At 45.9% G+C, this 14,148-nt stretch overlaps 1 protein-coding gene across 3 annotated transcripts in view; it reads right to left on the bottom strand.

The window, feature by feature from the left end:
• Nucleotides 1–12,600, bottom strand: part of COL8A1 (collagen type VIII alpha 1 chain) — a 136,900-nt gene extending 124,300 nt beyond the window's left edge. For 2 of the 3 annotated variants that reach the window (XM_046659683.1, XM_046659686.1), the window contains exon 1: nt 12,482–12,600. The gene's annotated coding sequence lies outside the window, so the exon portion shown is untranslated. Of the gene's footprint in view, nt 1–10,181; nt 10,250–12,481 lie in introns of those variants that run through there. The other variant, XM_046659684.1, reaches the window with a different exon arrangement.
• Between the last annotated feature and the right edge of the window lie 1,548 nt (nt 12,601–14,148).

Raw genomic sequence — 14,148 nt, 5'->3', positions numbered from 1 at the left:
GGGAAAACATACACCCATAATTATTTCTCGATGTTGTCTGGCTCATGACAGCTGGGTAAATTTTTTTATTTTATTTTTAAAAAAGTTTTCATTGAAGGTTTTTCCAGTCACTCCAAATAAACTTTGCTGTGAATGGAAAAGATACAGCTGACTGCCCAGGCTCCTTGAGTGGCCTTCTGCCCTGTCCCACTGCTCACTGAGTCAGAAGGAAGGCATGCGGCGTGGCTGACCTCCGAGGTCCTCAGACTTCGCCTGTAAACTGAGAGACGCTCTGGTTTCTTTTCTGAAGGCTTATTAGTAAGTCAGAATCTAATCTGCATCCAGACTGTGTGGCCACTTTGCTCTCGGGTTGGCCAGGCACAGGATTTTACTGCAGGGTTGGCCTGTTGGTATAATGATTCCTGAAGGGACGTCGGGAAGCAGCAAGTGCCAGGGGCACATCATTGTCAAATTCCAAAGGAGTATGACCTTCCCTGACCCGCTGGTGGAGGGTGTAGCCGCCTTCAGAGCGCTTCAGAATGTTCACTAGCAACAGACACCAAACGCCCTGGGAAAATCTATGCTAAAGAACAACCTTCCTTCAGAAAGCGGTGGGGTTGCAGGGGGAGAGCACAGCAAAAATCTTTCTCTGCAGAAATGGTCATATGGAAAACTGAAGCAATCGTAGGTCTCCTCAAGTATTTAAAACACACTTTTCTCCAAAAAGGGAAAAGAGAAGAGACTGTGATGAGTAATAGAACTTCCTTTTCAGAGGCTCAGTTCAAACCGTTCCTCATCTCATCTTGTTTGTATGGGGATGAAGGACCAAGGCAGTGATATAGCGCCATGCTGAGTGAGGTTAAAGCACTAGAAAAAGAGCTAATACCATGTGTACTCTCTTATTAAGATCATGCATGTAGGGGAGAGGACTTCCTTACGATGACATAACCACCAGAGGCAGCGGCAGACCTGGCAGTCAAGCAACGCAAGGACCACAACGTTCAGCGAACACTCCTGCCCCAATGGCATTCGCCTGGGATACCAAAAAGCATGTCTTACTCAGTTTTTTCAAGAGTTTATATTCTCATCAAGGGATATAAGACATAGGACCTGAAAACTTAAATATTCTGTGTTGTCCAAATACAGTAGCCACTAGCAACATGTGGCTATTTAATTTTAGATTTAAAGAGATTGCAGTAAAATTAAATAATTCAGTACCTCAGTCACACTAGCCACACTTCAAGTGCTCAGCAGCCACATATGGCTGACAGTCCATATCAGACAGGTCACATTTCCATCATGGCAGAAAGTTCTAGTAGACAACGCTGACTTCAATACAGTGCACAGGTAACACGTAACTGCCACTTATAGGAACTTTGTCAGCTGAGAACAAGGAAGGATTAACGCAGGCTGCGATACTTAGGAAGACTGACAGAACCTTGAATTACGGTGTTTTGACAAGTGAAAAGGATAATGCGGGACATTCAGTAGAGAAAAGAATGTTTGGGGGAATAAAACCCATCTGGCTTAGTCAAACTCTTATTACCGACTGGAGAGGGAGGAAGATGGAAGGATGGACTGGGGTGAGAGAGGAGACGGACGTGACTCTTAAGCTAAGGTATTTCTTCTGTTTGAAAATGCCACTGAATATTTCTGAGCAGAGTACTGCCAGTCCCGGGACAGTGGGACCACCCAGCAAATAATTTTCCCTTATGTATTTTCGTATCTGGAAGGCCAATATTTCATATAAGCATACCAATGGGAGTTCATCCTGTGCCAGAGTTGAGACTAGTAACGCTGTACGTGTGTGTACGTGTGTGTGAATCAGTTTAGGTAAATTGTGTCTTCTTGGAACAACCTATGAGGACAGAGAAAAGCATATTCAGAGGCTACTCATTCACCATCACTGCATTTTATTCCATCCCTTTTTTTCTTTCCTCCTTTTCACGTTTATTAAGCTCTTATTATTGAGGTGCAGAGATGAACAAGACATGAATCCTTTTACAAGGAGCTCACAGCCTTGCACATAAGATGAGCCAGTGCCATTACAGAGTGGACCGGCCACGACAAGGCTGTGCACAGGGCACAAGGGAGCAGGGAGGAGCTGCACAACACAGCCTGGGGCAGGCGGCTGCAGGCACGTCTTCTCAGGGCAGAAGACACGGGATCTGAATCTCGGAGCAGCAGCACAAATTAACTCAGTAGATTAAGTGGAGAATACTACACGCAGAGAGGAAAGATCAAGCACGAAAGCAAAAAATAGAGCAGAAGGTGATCATATGGAAAGAACTAGACCTTGCTGCCCCTTTTGTCTTCGGCACAACACAACGGTGGGCTCAAGGCCTATTTATTTCTACCTCACTGCAGGTTAAGCAGCAGGTGTTGACAACACGGACATTTTTCTAGGTGGCTCACATGGCTTGGGGGAATCATGTAAGTTGTCCTGATGCTCAACACCTGGCTGTGGATTATAGTAACAGTACCGCCAGAGAGGATGGTCTGTGAGCCCCAGCCAGGTCTGGGTAAGGGGCCTTTGTCCCAGTCTATTTCTCCTATAATCATGGGAATGTCTACTTCCTTAGGAATGACATGCTAGGTTCTCACTCTCTTTCCCAGACTGATGCCAAGCAATTTGTGATTGCTTGGGGAGAATTTACGGAGAAACCTTAGCCCTTACAAATTACCCTAGGGAGAAATGATGGCTTTTTCTCTTTTTTCTAGTTACATGGCCCTTACTTTTTTGGCTCTAAAATGACAGCATGCTTTTAGGAAAAAAATACGAAAAAGAAAAAGAAATTAAAGTTACAGTATTAAACAAGAAACAGAGCCAGTCGGCAGTGTCCAGGAACGGAGCCACTGGAATTCTCTCCCTTTCCTCATGAATCAGAGGCACTGTTGTAGGGAGTAGATGGTTTTCTCCCTTTTGTGACGCGACATCATGGGAGGCAGCGTGGAGGAGCGGGAGGACCAGGGGCTTTGCAGTGTGACCTCAGTGGGGGCACCTCTGGCTCTGCCACCTCCTAGCACTGTGACCTCGGCCGAGTCGCTTGACCAAGCAGAGGCTCAGTTTTCCTCTCTTTAAATCAGGAATGATAATACCGCTGTGTAAGGTTGATAACGGGAATAGAGATAATGAGACTGCACAAAGTCTGGTCCTGTTAGACACTTAATAAGTAATATCTATTATTATAACTAGTCATGGTGAGTTTGCGTTTCTCCCTTGGAGGACTGTGAACTCCTCATTCTCTTAAAAGAGATAGGCTCCACTCTGCTGCTTTTGGATCTGAGCCTCCAGGCATTATCTTCGTGAAGGGGAAAGAGAATTCCCAGAGGAAGACCCTAAGAGAAATAGGGGATCTGATGGGGTGGGAGGTCTGAGTGACACAGAGAAACCAAACAACCCCCAGTGTAGCAAGATATAGTGGAATATCAGTAAGTGTGTTCCTGTTACCAGAATGAGTTCCCTGTTGACGGTGAGAAAGTAAATGCTCAAGGAAGATATCTGGCTAATGACCTCAGTTAATTAATGGTGATTAAAGTGAAACAGAATTATCAGCTCAGAGATTGTTGAGCTAATTCACGGAATTATCTAGGCTCCTTGTTTACTGGACTTATTGCTTACTGTTGGCCATTTCACTATTTATATCACAAAATTCACTCAGTGGGAAAGAGAGAAGGAAGAGGCTCTCCCTCCCTCCCTCCCATCTGTCTGTCTATCTGTCTACCTATCTAGAACTTGGAAAGTTCTTAAATCATTCTGGTGTTTCCGCTATTATCATTATAAAGAACTAAGCCACGGAACCAAGACAAGTTCATCTGCTTCTTTTGCTCCTTTTTCATCTGGGTTTGGAAACCACCCTGGGATTGTTTCTTATTTTACGGGTTGACATAGCCCATGATTGACACCGACACTCAGTGTGTATCACACAATAACTAGCAACACTGTCCCAGCGGATCTTAAAATAACGCAGCAGGACAGTGATTCCTGAACTGTTCTCAAGCCGTTCTGCAGAACACCAGTCCCGAGGGATGCTCTCAGGCTGGGAAGATTGGTCATCAATTAAGTTTAGGACACACTATTTACTGTAAATCTTTTGAAGGATGAAAATATACATAGCATATCAAGGTCTTTGTGAAGTCTCACGGTGAATAACATTGATCATATTGTTTAAGTGTTTTAAAAATTTATTTGACCGTAGAAACTACTTCTGCATAAACAACTATTAATATCCCCAAAAAACTGTTTTTGAAACACTTTGGAAAACGTTAAAGAAACAGCATTCAGAGATTTTACACAATGTAATAGTCATTATTAAAAATATAACCTTTCTCCAGTTAAAACAGATTTTTTAAATCACAACACCTTTTTTTGTGTGTGGGGAATTGTCTTTTGACTGGTGTCAAAAATGGACAGGTGAACATACAGGCCTTTTGAGACTCTTAAGCCATAACTTACTGTTTCTTTTCCCCTTCCTACTTACCCTTGACCTTGTCTGGCCCTTTGAGACTGGAATTGTCCTCTGTATTCTAAGAAATAAATATGCTCTTTCACATCGTTGAAGGCTATGTGCTTATTTGGAATTTTACTCCATTTTGACTTGGTTCTGTATAAATACCATGCGCCATTCGCAGGTGGTGTGAGCAGGATCCCTTCACTATACTAAAGAACAGTAACAACGTGTGCTTGAGTAGCCACGTTCTGTAAAATACTCCGCAAGACCTCAAGTGTCTCTAAATGGTAAAGAGAGTGGTTATTTGAGAATTGTTCTTCTTTTTAAGATAAAAAAATTAAGGCAGAGAGATGATCAATGACTTGTCCAAGGTCCCAGAAAGAGTCAAGGTGTTTTTGAGATTGAAACACTGAAGATTTTCTGGAATGGCGGAGTCTCAGGCCCCATGCAAACTAACTTCACAGCTTCATCTCTATTGACATCAGAGGCAGCCTTAGAGAGACTATTGCTCTACTTCCCTGTGAATGTCATAATTTTTACAAAGTAAGCAGCCCTTCTCTGGTTTGTCAGGATATTTTTTATCGTCCTAATTGACATATATACCCCAAAGGGTTCTGAATTATGCAAGTGTCTCAAGTCTTAACAAGCCATCCCCACACAGCTGTGCAATGGAAACGTTCAATGGAAAGGTATTCCCTTCGGTCTAGGCAAGACCCTGGCTGCTCCCCAGAGAGACCTGCACCCAGGAGTGCAGGTTCCGAGCCATCTTGGTTGGAGAGGCCTGTTTGGCCCATTACCGCCTCCTTCTTTCTCCCCGCTCCCCTCCCCCTCCCCTGATGACAGGAGGGTCTGGTCAGGGCAGGGCACCAGCACCTCCCTTTTAAACTTGAGATCTGCCGGGCTCTCCACCCTCTCTGCACTTGTCTCTCACTGACCCCCAGCTGCCAGGGTTTGTTTATTACTGAGATGAGCATTTTGTCTTGGCTGGTGGTGGCCTTGGAAAGAACATTTTCTAGATTGCTTTGGTTTTCTTTCAAATAAAGTTCTACAAGCCTGGACACTTCTGGCGTTGCTGAAATGCAGGTGATTTATTCCTAGAGGCTTAAAATGGATTTTTTTTCAAAAAAGAAAACCAACAATGTGATACACTCCTTTGGTACATTTTAGCCACTGGTTGCAAAGGACACCTTGCTCCGCCTTTTATAAGAAAAATTTAAATCTACAGGCCCCCTCTGGGAACAAGTCAGTTTTCTATTCAGAGACACAGCCTCCTGGCTCCCTCTACTGGCCAACAACCTCCCTCCCCATCCATCTGAACAGTGGATTGGCACAGACTGGGAGCAAGACCGGGAAGTCCATGTGTCGTTAAACTAGGAATTGTGGATCCAACCGCATATTTTTGCTGCGGATCCCTTTTCTTCCCTCATTCTTCCAACCTCAACAATCTTGGCCACCTAAGCCACAAATTCTTAGCTCCACCTAGTGTCTCCCTTCATGCACTTCTTGGCCTTGTCTTGTGTCTGCCTTTTAAAAAGAGGCCACTTGTTTGGATTTATAGCACTGATGGACACCATGATCCCTGGACTTTAAGACTGGACAAGTGCTAAGTAGGGCTCTTTAAAGAAATGTAATCATATACTCTGTCATCACTTTGAATTTATGAACCAAGTTTAGGTTTATCTTTAAAGCGCACGTGGCATGATAGCTGGAGGAACATGCTACATGGGATGATAGCTGACAGAACATCTCCCGGCTGCCCCAGGACAATGCCCTTCAACCAGCTCTTAAGAGTCACTGTCCTCCGGTTGAACAGAAGGCAGCTGAGCCTTAGCCATTCCGCGGCTAGGTAGCGAAATTTCTGCATAAACCAGACACAGTTGCCCTAGTACATGAAGCCTTAATTGTGGAGGCCATCGGCCCCGACTTTCAGAAGAACAGCTGTTTTATCTAGTTAACAGGGACTGGAAAAGCTCCCCAACAGGCTGGATACATTTTATTTCCTGGAGAAGCCAACAGCTGACACCCACACCCAGGCCTATTCAGTTAGGGTTGGAAAAGTAGCACATGAAGTGATTAATTGTCGTTAATCTCAGCACATCAAATGATGTTAATGCCTAAATATCCTGTGGTGTAAACACATCAATAGAGAGCTTAAGAGAGGCAGTTTTCAAAAAAGACTTACTTAAAAGAATGTTTTCACAATGATGCTTAGTCATAGACTATGTAAATTTCAACATACAATAAACTGATTTCAGAAACACAATGACTCTTTCACAGATGTGCAAACAACTGTCAGGGATGCTTTAGAGGATGGTGAAGCAGCATCTGGGGTAACATCTGTCCATTTACTCAGGGGAACCGTTTTCAGAAACAACATAAGAACGTTCTTTTCTACCTTCATCATTTTCTATATTGGAGTAGCTTTACGTATTACCAAAGATTGTATTGTTACCTCAGCAGAGAACATTTTGATGATGTGACATCCATGGAGTTAGTAGGCTGGGTCAGAGTCAAGTCTAAAATGAGGTCAAATAAGGCTCTTTTCCCAGCTGAAGTCCAGTCGATGGTTAAGAAGAGTTTTAATAGAGGTAATGCTCAAAAAGCTCTCACCCACGTGAGCCAGTCCTCAAATGGTGTTGTAGTCAAAGAAGCCTGACCCAAATAGGATTTCATCTCCCAAACATTTGAGACGGTCTTGGTCCAGACAGTCTTACTAAAGGTCTCTTCTCCAGCACCTCAAAACTCCCTGCAGTTTCTCCCTCTTCAGTTTCAGAGGAATGAGCCTCTAGCTGCACCACCCGTCTCTACATGCTTGCCCTCTGGATGACCCTTCCCTTCTGTCACAATACATCTCAAGCCTACACCCCTCAACCAGTATGTCCCTCAAGTTTTCTCTGATTGTGCATTGTGCATAATCTGCCTTTTCTCTCATTAGAGACTAGGAAGGTTCAAGGTGGTTATACTGGCAACACATTGTCTACTGGGTAGAAGCAGAGGAAGTCTATACCATAAACCATCACAAAGTAATACATGTATTCTGTCACATTGACATGGGATCTAGATTTTAAGCCTGCTCTAAAAGACAGTATAATTTCTAGAATTCGGGTAAACGTGGGAAGGACTAGTGAAAGCATGGCAGGAAGGGAAATGGCTTAGCCTTTGACAAGGCTGCATGAACTCTCCCCAGTTCCTAAATCAAGGGGGGAGCCTTAGATTTGATATATCTGAGATGCGAGTCCATAAGTCCCTATGGACTCCTTACAAGGATCTGTAGGGAAGGAGTTAATAAAAATGGGTATTTTATAGTTAGCTTTTTCCCCCCATTCACTCACTCATTCAACACAGATTTTACCCAGCAGCAACTACATAACAGGTCTTGGAATGGAGAAAAACATACGAGGTCCCTGTGATGGTGACAATGGGTGATGTCACTTCTCACAAGGGTTTGTGTCAAGATTTCCTAGATGTTCTGTCGCACAGGTACTGCTGCAGCCCAAAACCTCTACCAGGTTATGGTTTCTGAGAACCCTCCATGTTAAGTTCCAAGCGAATTCTTAAAATAGTCAGAGACATCTTAGAGACACACTGGATGGGGAGCACACAGTGTAGTCACTCCAGGTAGGGCGCTGATCTGGACAGCTTGGCTCCAGCCCCGGTTCTGCTATACACATCTAGGTGACCCTGGGCAAGATGTTAACCTCTCTGAACTTTTCTCATATGTAAAATTAACTTTAGCTAAAATTAGCTCCAAGGATCCTTCCAGCATTTATATTCTGTGATTCTCTAAGTTTCTAAATCCCTAAAATGTTAGAATAGGGGCTAGATAAATAAAAATGCTTAGAAACTTCATGTCAGAGAGTCTGTTGGAGGCAAGTCACGATTTTAAACTACCTTTCTTCTAGGGTATATGAACTAAGGTTTAGAAAATGCAAAGCCTTTTTATGTGTTGGAGGGAAAATTGACATCCTGCTTAAGGAAGTAATGAGAAAAGCCACAAGTATGAGTGGTACTCCAGAGACTTGATCTATAAGAACTGAAAAGAGATTTCCTCCAGTGAAAGAAGAAATGGGGTACACAGAGGGGCCCTGATGGCACCTGCAGATGCTGTGCTGAAGGAGAGGGGGACAGCTTTTGTTTTCCACGAAGGACAATGGAAGGGAGCCCAAAATTAATAGAGGAGATTGAAGGTGAGCCATCAGTGTGTTTCAATATTTTGCATAATCAGCTGTGTGTGCTGTGCGTGGCCACGCTGAGAAGGTAGAATTCAGCACGATTTTAGCTGATTGCTCTGTACTCAGTCTTTGGGAACATTTCTGTTTAAGTCACTTCAGTTCGACTCGATGCAATTCCAGTGGCTTTGTGGATTTGCACACAGAGGGCCCCCAGATTACAGACATTCCGACCTTGTGTGACTCCCTCTAACCCCCTTCCTGCAAATCTATTTGCTTGAGGAAAGACTATAAAGAACCTCCTTGCTCCAACAGCAAACATGGTTACCAAGCAATAGTGGAATGTCTGATCAGCGGCTTCTCTCGGTCATGCTAGACGTGGTTAATTCTCTCTCCCACTCTTCCCTCTGTCTCTCTGGCAAGGGGAAGGATAGCAGAGTTCTGACCTAGTACCATGGGGTGTAAACTGCGTTGACGGCTGCCAGGCCACTGGAAGATCTTTTCTACTATATCCTTAGCATTTTGCAACAATTTGTAAGCTGGTCCTTTTTCTTTTTAATTTCCAGATGCTTTGGGTAGTAAGAGGTCCTTTTCATAGGATGCTGAAGTGAAAGATTCTCTAAATTCCAAAGGGCATTTGTTCTGCCCTTCTCTTCCTCCTCTCCTCTCCTTGTTTCTTTTCACTCAATAGTTAGAACAATACGCCTCTCAGAAGATGGCTAGAAGTAGTCTCAAGACCTGTACCAAATTAAGCATCTGCATGGGTATGGAGGCCTGGTGGAGGAGAAGGAAGCCCGGGCAGGCAGGAGCCCGGGTTCTCGGCGGGTGACGTGCAGGAGCAGAGGGTGGGAAGCCGGGCTGCGTCTCACTCACTCTGTCAGCTGCCATACCAAAGTGGTGACCACGGATAGGAAGGAGCAAATTACTGCTTTTAACTTCTGAATTGCAAATAATTACCCAACATTGGACCCTCTGGGAGAGCTAGGGGTGGATTTGTTGATGTGAAAGACTCATTAGTTAAAATATGTTCTGAGGGTTTTTATACTCATAATATAGCTTTTGAAATTATAACTGGCAAAGTCCTGCGGGTTTGAATGTTCAGGCCTGTGGGTTCAGGCAGAGCTGAAATCGCTTTGGTCTTTGGGTCTGAGCTGTTCTCTCCTGGTACAGAAGGGCCCAGCAGAGATGGCTCCTCACTTATTAGTGGAAAGACCCTCATTGATTTAAGAAAAAAATAAGAGCAGCTATGGATCTTTGCTCTTCCACATGTCCTCATATTCCACATAAATAAGGGTAAGAAGAAGTGGTGTCTGTAACAGAGATTCCGACCTTCCTCTGCTAGCAGGACCCTTCCTAGAGGCACTTCCCCCAGGCTCCCTCTCAAGTCTACCCATCTCACTCTCCGCTCCTCGATCTGCGTTTCACAGATGGAAATCAGACGGGATATTCTTTCTGATCACGGGAAGAATACGGCTTTACAAGTTTCAGAATAGCAGAAAATCTAAACTGTGTGTTTCCCTGGGTGTAGCAGGCCCTCAAGATCCGCACCCTCTCGTGTCCCCGGGGAAGGGCAGCCGCTCACCTTTAGAAATAGTCAAGGAACTGTTCAAAGCCTGCTGAAAGGGTGTTGGATACGTCCAGGATGAACCCAATCCAGGGGCAGCTACATAGGGGCATAAAGAGGAGATTCACACTGTGTCTCCACATCCTGTGCCAAGGGCGACGCTGGGGTAACGAAATGAGCCCCACCACCGACTCTTCCAAAAACTTAGTAGGGAAGTGTCATCTTGCCTGATGTGCACCCTAAGTGGAAAGAATCACTTTAAGCGTCTGGTGAAGGCCTCTGGGAAAGTGAGATCATGAGCAATCGAGGATGATCTCACCCCGTTATTTAGGGGGGTTGAACTCGACGGCACATGGGGCAGGCAGTTACTGTTAAATGGTTCGTAGCTCGTGGAGCGGGTTAACTGCCAGCAAAAGCAGAGGCCGAGCCTGGAAGAACTCTCTTCATCCCCAAACTTAGGAAGGACAGGGAGCCCCTTTACACTGGGAGCACTTTCTTTTCTCCCGGAAAAGATAACTTCCCTCGAGGGGTCCGGGCGAATGAGACAGTGCATCTTCTCCGTGGTGGCGATGGGCACGGGTCCAGCACCCCCATAAGGATGAACTGCCATGGACACACCACACAGCCCTCGGCCGCGTCCATACCCATGCTCTCGCCCCGGCTGATCACCCACGTATACCAGCTGGGGAGCAAGCGTCTGCACTGTGGCTCGAGATAAAAGGTATTTGACTATGCTCAGGTCACATATTATCTTGGCCAATAGTAATTTTATATTGTTTTCTTAAATGAAAACTGCACTCCTCGTAATAATCTTTTTCCAATAAAGCAAAACTTTACACGACAGAAAGCTTTACATATAAATATTTCACTGACATAGTAGCAGTGAGTGCCCTCTAAGCCAAACAAAAATTTAAAATATTTTTATTATTTCTTTTGATACATAAACGATGAGGAGAAAGGGTTTGGAAGACCCTCAGTTAAACTTCTAATGATTGTACTTTCTTTAATAGCAAAGTAGTTTTCCCAGCCCTGGAGAGTTTTCACTCTTCAAGTGAAACAATATAAACAAACCAAAAAAAAAAAAAAAAAAAGAAAAGCGAAACTTTTCCTGTCTTACTTCAGGAACCTCAGGGCTGAAATCATGGTGTGGTTTCCTGACCGCCCGCTTTGGTTCGAAGCCCTAAGCGGTCTTGTGCAATTCCCCAGAGGAAACATTTGAAGAGGGTTTTTCTCCCACATGAGAGAGCTGCATCCCACACAGCCCACAGATTTCCACGGCAAACATCATGGCCCCAGCGTCTGGTTCCACACAAGGAGCTGTGGAGTTTGTTTTTTCTTTCACAGGTGCACAACACTCATTCACAGACCCCAGAAACAGGACCATATCCATCTTTAACAGTGAGGGTAGTTTAAATACTGGAGAACTCTGTGAGACCCAGGTGCCAGTCAGGTCGATTTTAATTTACCAGATGAGGGAAGAGAGAGTGGCAGGCAGGGTTTAAATTCCCAGAGCCTCCGAGCTGATCTTTCTTCACAACTATCTGGTGTACACAGAAGTAGTGTATAATCTGGCCTGTATTCTTCTCTTACTGTGAAACATAGTGAAACGCTCTATGTTTAGGTGTGTGTATAGAAATTCATGAAGTTCTTTTATACACTTTCTTAGTTCCAACACAATTCTCATTTTAGGACGTCTTGAAAAGACAGCTTTGTGAGAGCACATTCTGCCCCGGCTTGTAAATTTGGATGTGTTCTTTCCTATCTACCGGCCACCTGATTCCCGTCCTGTGCAAAGGGCACCCGTTCACATCATTTTTTCCAAGCGCTTAAACCTGGAAAGATATTTCTTAAAGGACTCACAGAAGCTGTCTTGGGGGTTTGGAAAACATTGCAAAATTGTTAGCAGACCTTTTCACTGTGCTATTTTAAGGAAACTAATTGTGTTCTTTTAAAGTACATTTTTGACAATGGGACAAAGTTTTCCTTGCCCCCACTGATATGTGAAATATTTACAATGAAAAACGTCAGTAAAATACCCCAAAGAGATACATTGTAACCTCAGTAACAGCAACAGGGGAAAAGTGATTTAAAAAGAGAAAAGGTTTCTGCAATATTTATGCTGCTGTTTCTGCCCAAAATGAACTTTTATTTTACCGTTCAAACAGAAGTTTGTTTTCCAACCAGTTGCTAGTTAAAGGAGCAGCTGATCTGGCATCCGTAAGAATCAGCTCTAACCCAACCGTCAGCGTGTTGACCAGAGGAAACGCGTCCCCGCAGCAACCCCCGGAGGTCAGACGCCTGCAGAGCTGTGATCTTACCTTGAGCACGTTAAGGTCCAGGAGAGAGGCTCGGCTCCCACAGGAGAGGACCGGGAGAGGACTCGGATCCGCCGCTGGTAACATGCACTTGGCTTTTATGGGCAGGTGGGAGGAGTCGCTCCTCGCGGTAGGTGGGCAGGAGGGCGGGCGGGCGCGCAGCCCCGGGAGGAGCGGACCGGTTTCTCTCGGGAGGGCGGGGAGGGCGCGCGGAAGCCCGAGGAGGGGAGAGGCGGGAGGGTGGGGTGCAGGGGCGCAGGACCGAGTGCAAATGGGAGAGGGAGGGGGACAGAGAAGGAAAGAGGAGGCCGAGGAGACGTGGAGACAGGATGTAGACCACTGATGGGGAGAGAATGAATGGGAGACACAGACAAGATGTGGAAGGCGAGGGGAATTGGGTTATTTTCCTTTTTTGCATGACATTTTTTTGAGGGGGGAGTTGTGGGTGACTGTTATTGCTGAAGGTGTTTTCTGTGACTCTGGAAAGCTAAATAACGGTTCAGGAAGACTGCGGGCTCCTAAGCCAGGCGCAGGAGGGGACGCTAGGCGTGGGCGCGGCACAGCCGCGCCCGGTGGGCCCTGAGCCGGCGGCAGCGGGGCGACCCCCTAGGTGTCCCCTCCATGTGCCCCCAGCGACCCCGCGCATCACCCCCATCCTCCCACGCTTCCCGCCCCCGCGGCCCCCCAGCAGCCCCACGCATCCTCTCACGCAGTTCCCCCTGCGGCCCCGCGCATCCTCCCACTCATCCACCCCTACCGCCGCCCCGCGCATCCCCCCACGCATGCCCCCCCACCATGCGGCCCCGCGCATCCCCCTCTACCTCCCTCCCCCCGCGGCCCCGCGTATCCCCCCCCGCATCCCCCGCCCCGCGGCCCCACGTGCCCCCTCGCGGGTAGGGCCCGCCCCCCCTCGTCCCTCCGGCCCTGCTTAGTGCGCTGCCGCAGCGGGCAGCATCCAGAGGCCCCTCTCGAGACTTCTGCAGCATTAAGGTAAATCCGGCGAAGGTTGGGGAGGATCAGGAGATTGGCTTGTGGAGAAAGGAACCTCAAAGCCAGCCTGGCCCTCCAACGTCTGCTTATGTAACAGGATTTCGGGGCTCTCTGCCCTCTGGTTATTTTCGGTATTTTAAAAACTCTCATTCCTAACAATTGGAAAACGTTTTGGTGCCATAGCGCTCTCTCTCTGTGTCTTAAACATTAAGAGAGGATTCTTGGTTGAATCAACAAGCGACTGAAGGATCAGGCTGAAATTCTTAAGAAATACATTCAGAGAAAGAAAAACAAGCTCCTTTAGCTGCTGAGTGGTGACTCACTTTCTAGCCGTCGCTTGATTTTTGCCACCAAAGGAATTAAAGCATTTTAAAAGACAGAACCTGAGCCTTGGGGATGGGAGTACCGACAGCTGGAAGAGGGGGCAGGGGCATGGGTGGGTGGGCTGGGAAGAAGAAGGGAACTGACTTTTACTGAATATATTTATATTGCACTATATAACTATACGTACATATATGAAACTCGATTCAGTGCTCACCACAGCCTTATGAGGTATGGAGAACGTCCATAATTATAAAAAAGGATTTTAAAGAAATCCGTTAAGAAAATACCCAATAGTGGCATTTGTATAATCATAATACTGGCTGCCATATGTGCTCAGTTTACACTGGACCTAGTTT

Source organism: Equus quagga, chromosome 4 (assembly GCF_021613505.1).
Source record: "Equus quagga isolate Etosha38 chromosome 4, UCLA_HA_Equagga_1.0, whole genome shotgun sequence".
In the NCBI taxonomy this organism is placed as follows: domain Eukaryota; kingdom Metazoa; phylum Chordata; class Mammalia; order Perissodactyla; family Equidae; genus Equus; species Equus quagga.
Note: the sequence above shows the minus strand (reverse complement) of the source record. Positions and strands in the feature narration are given on the sequence as shown.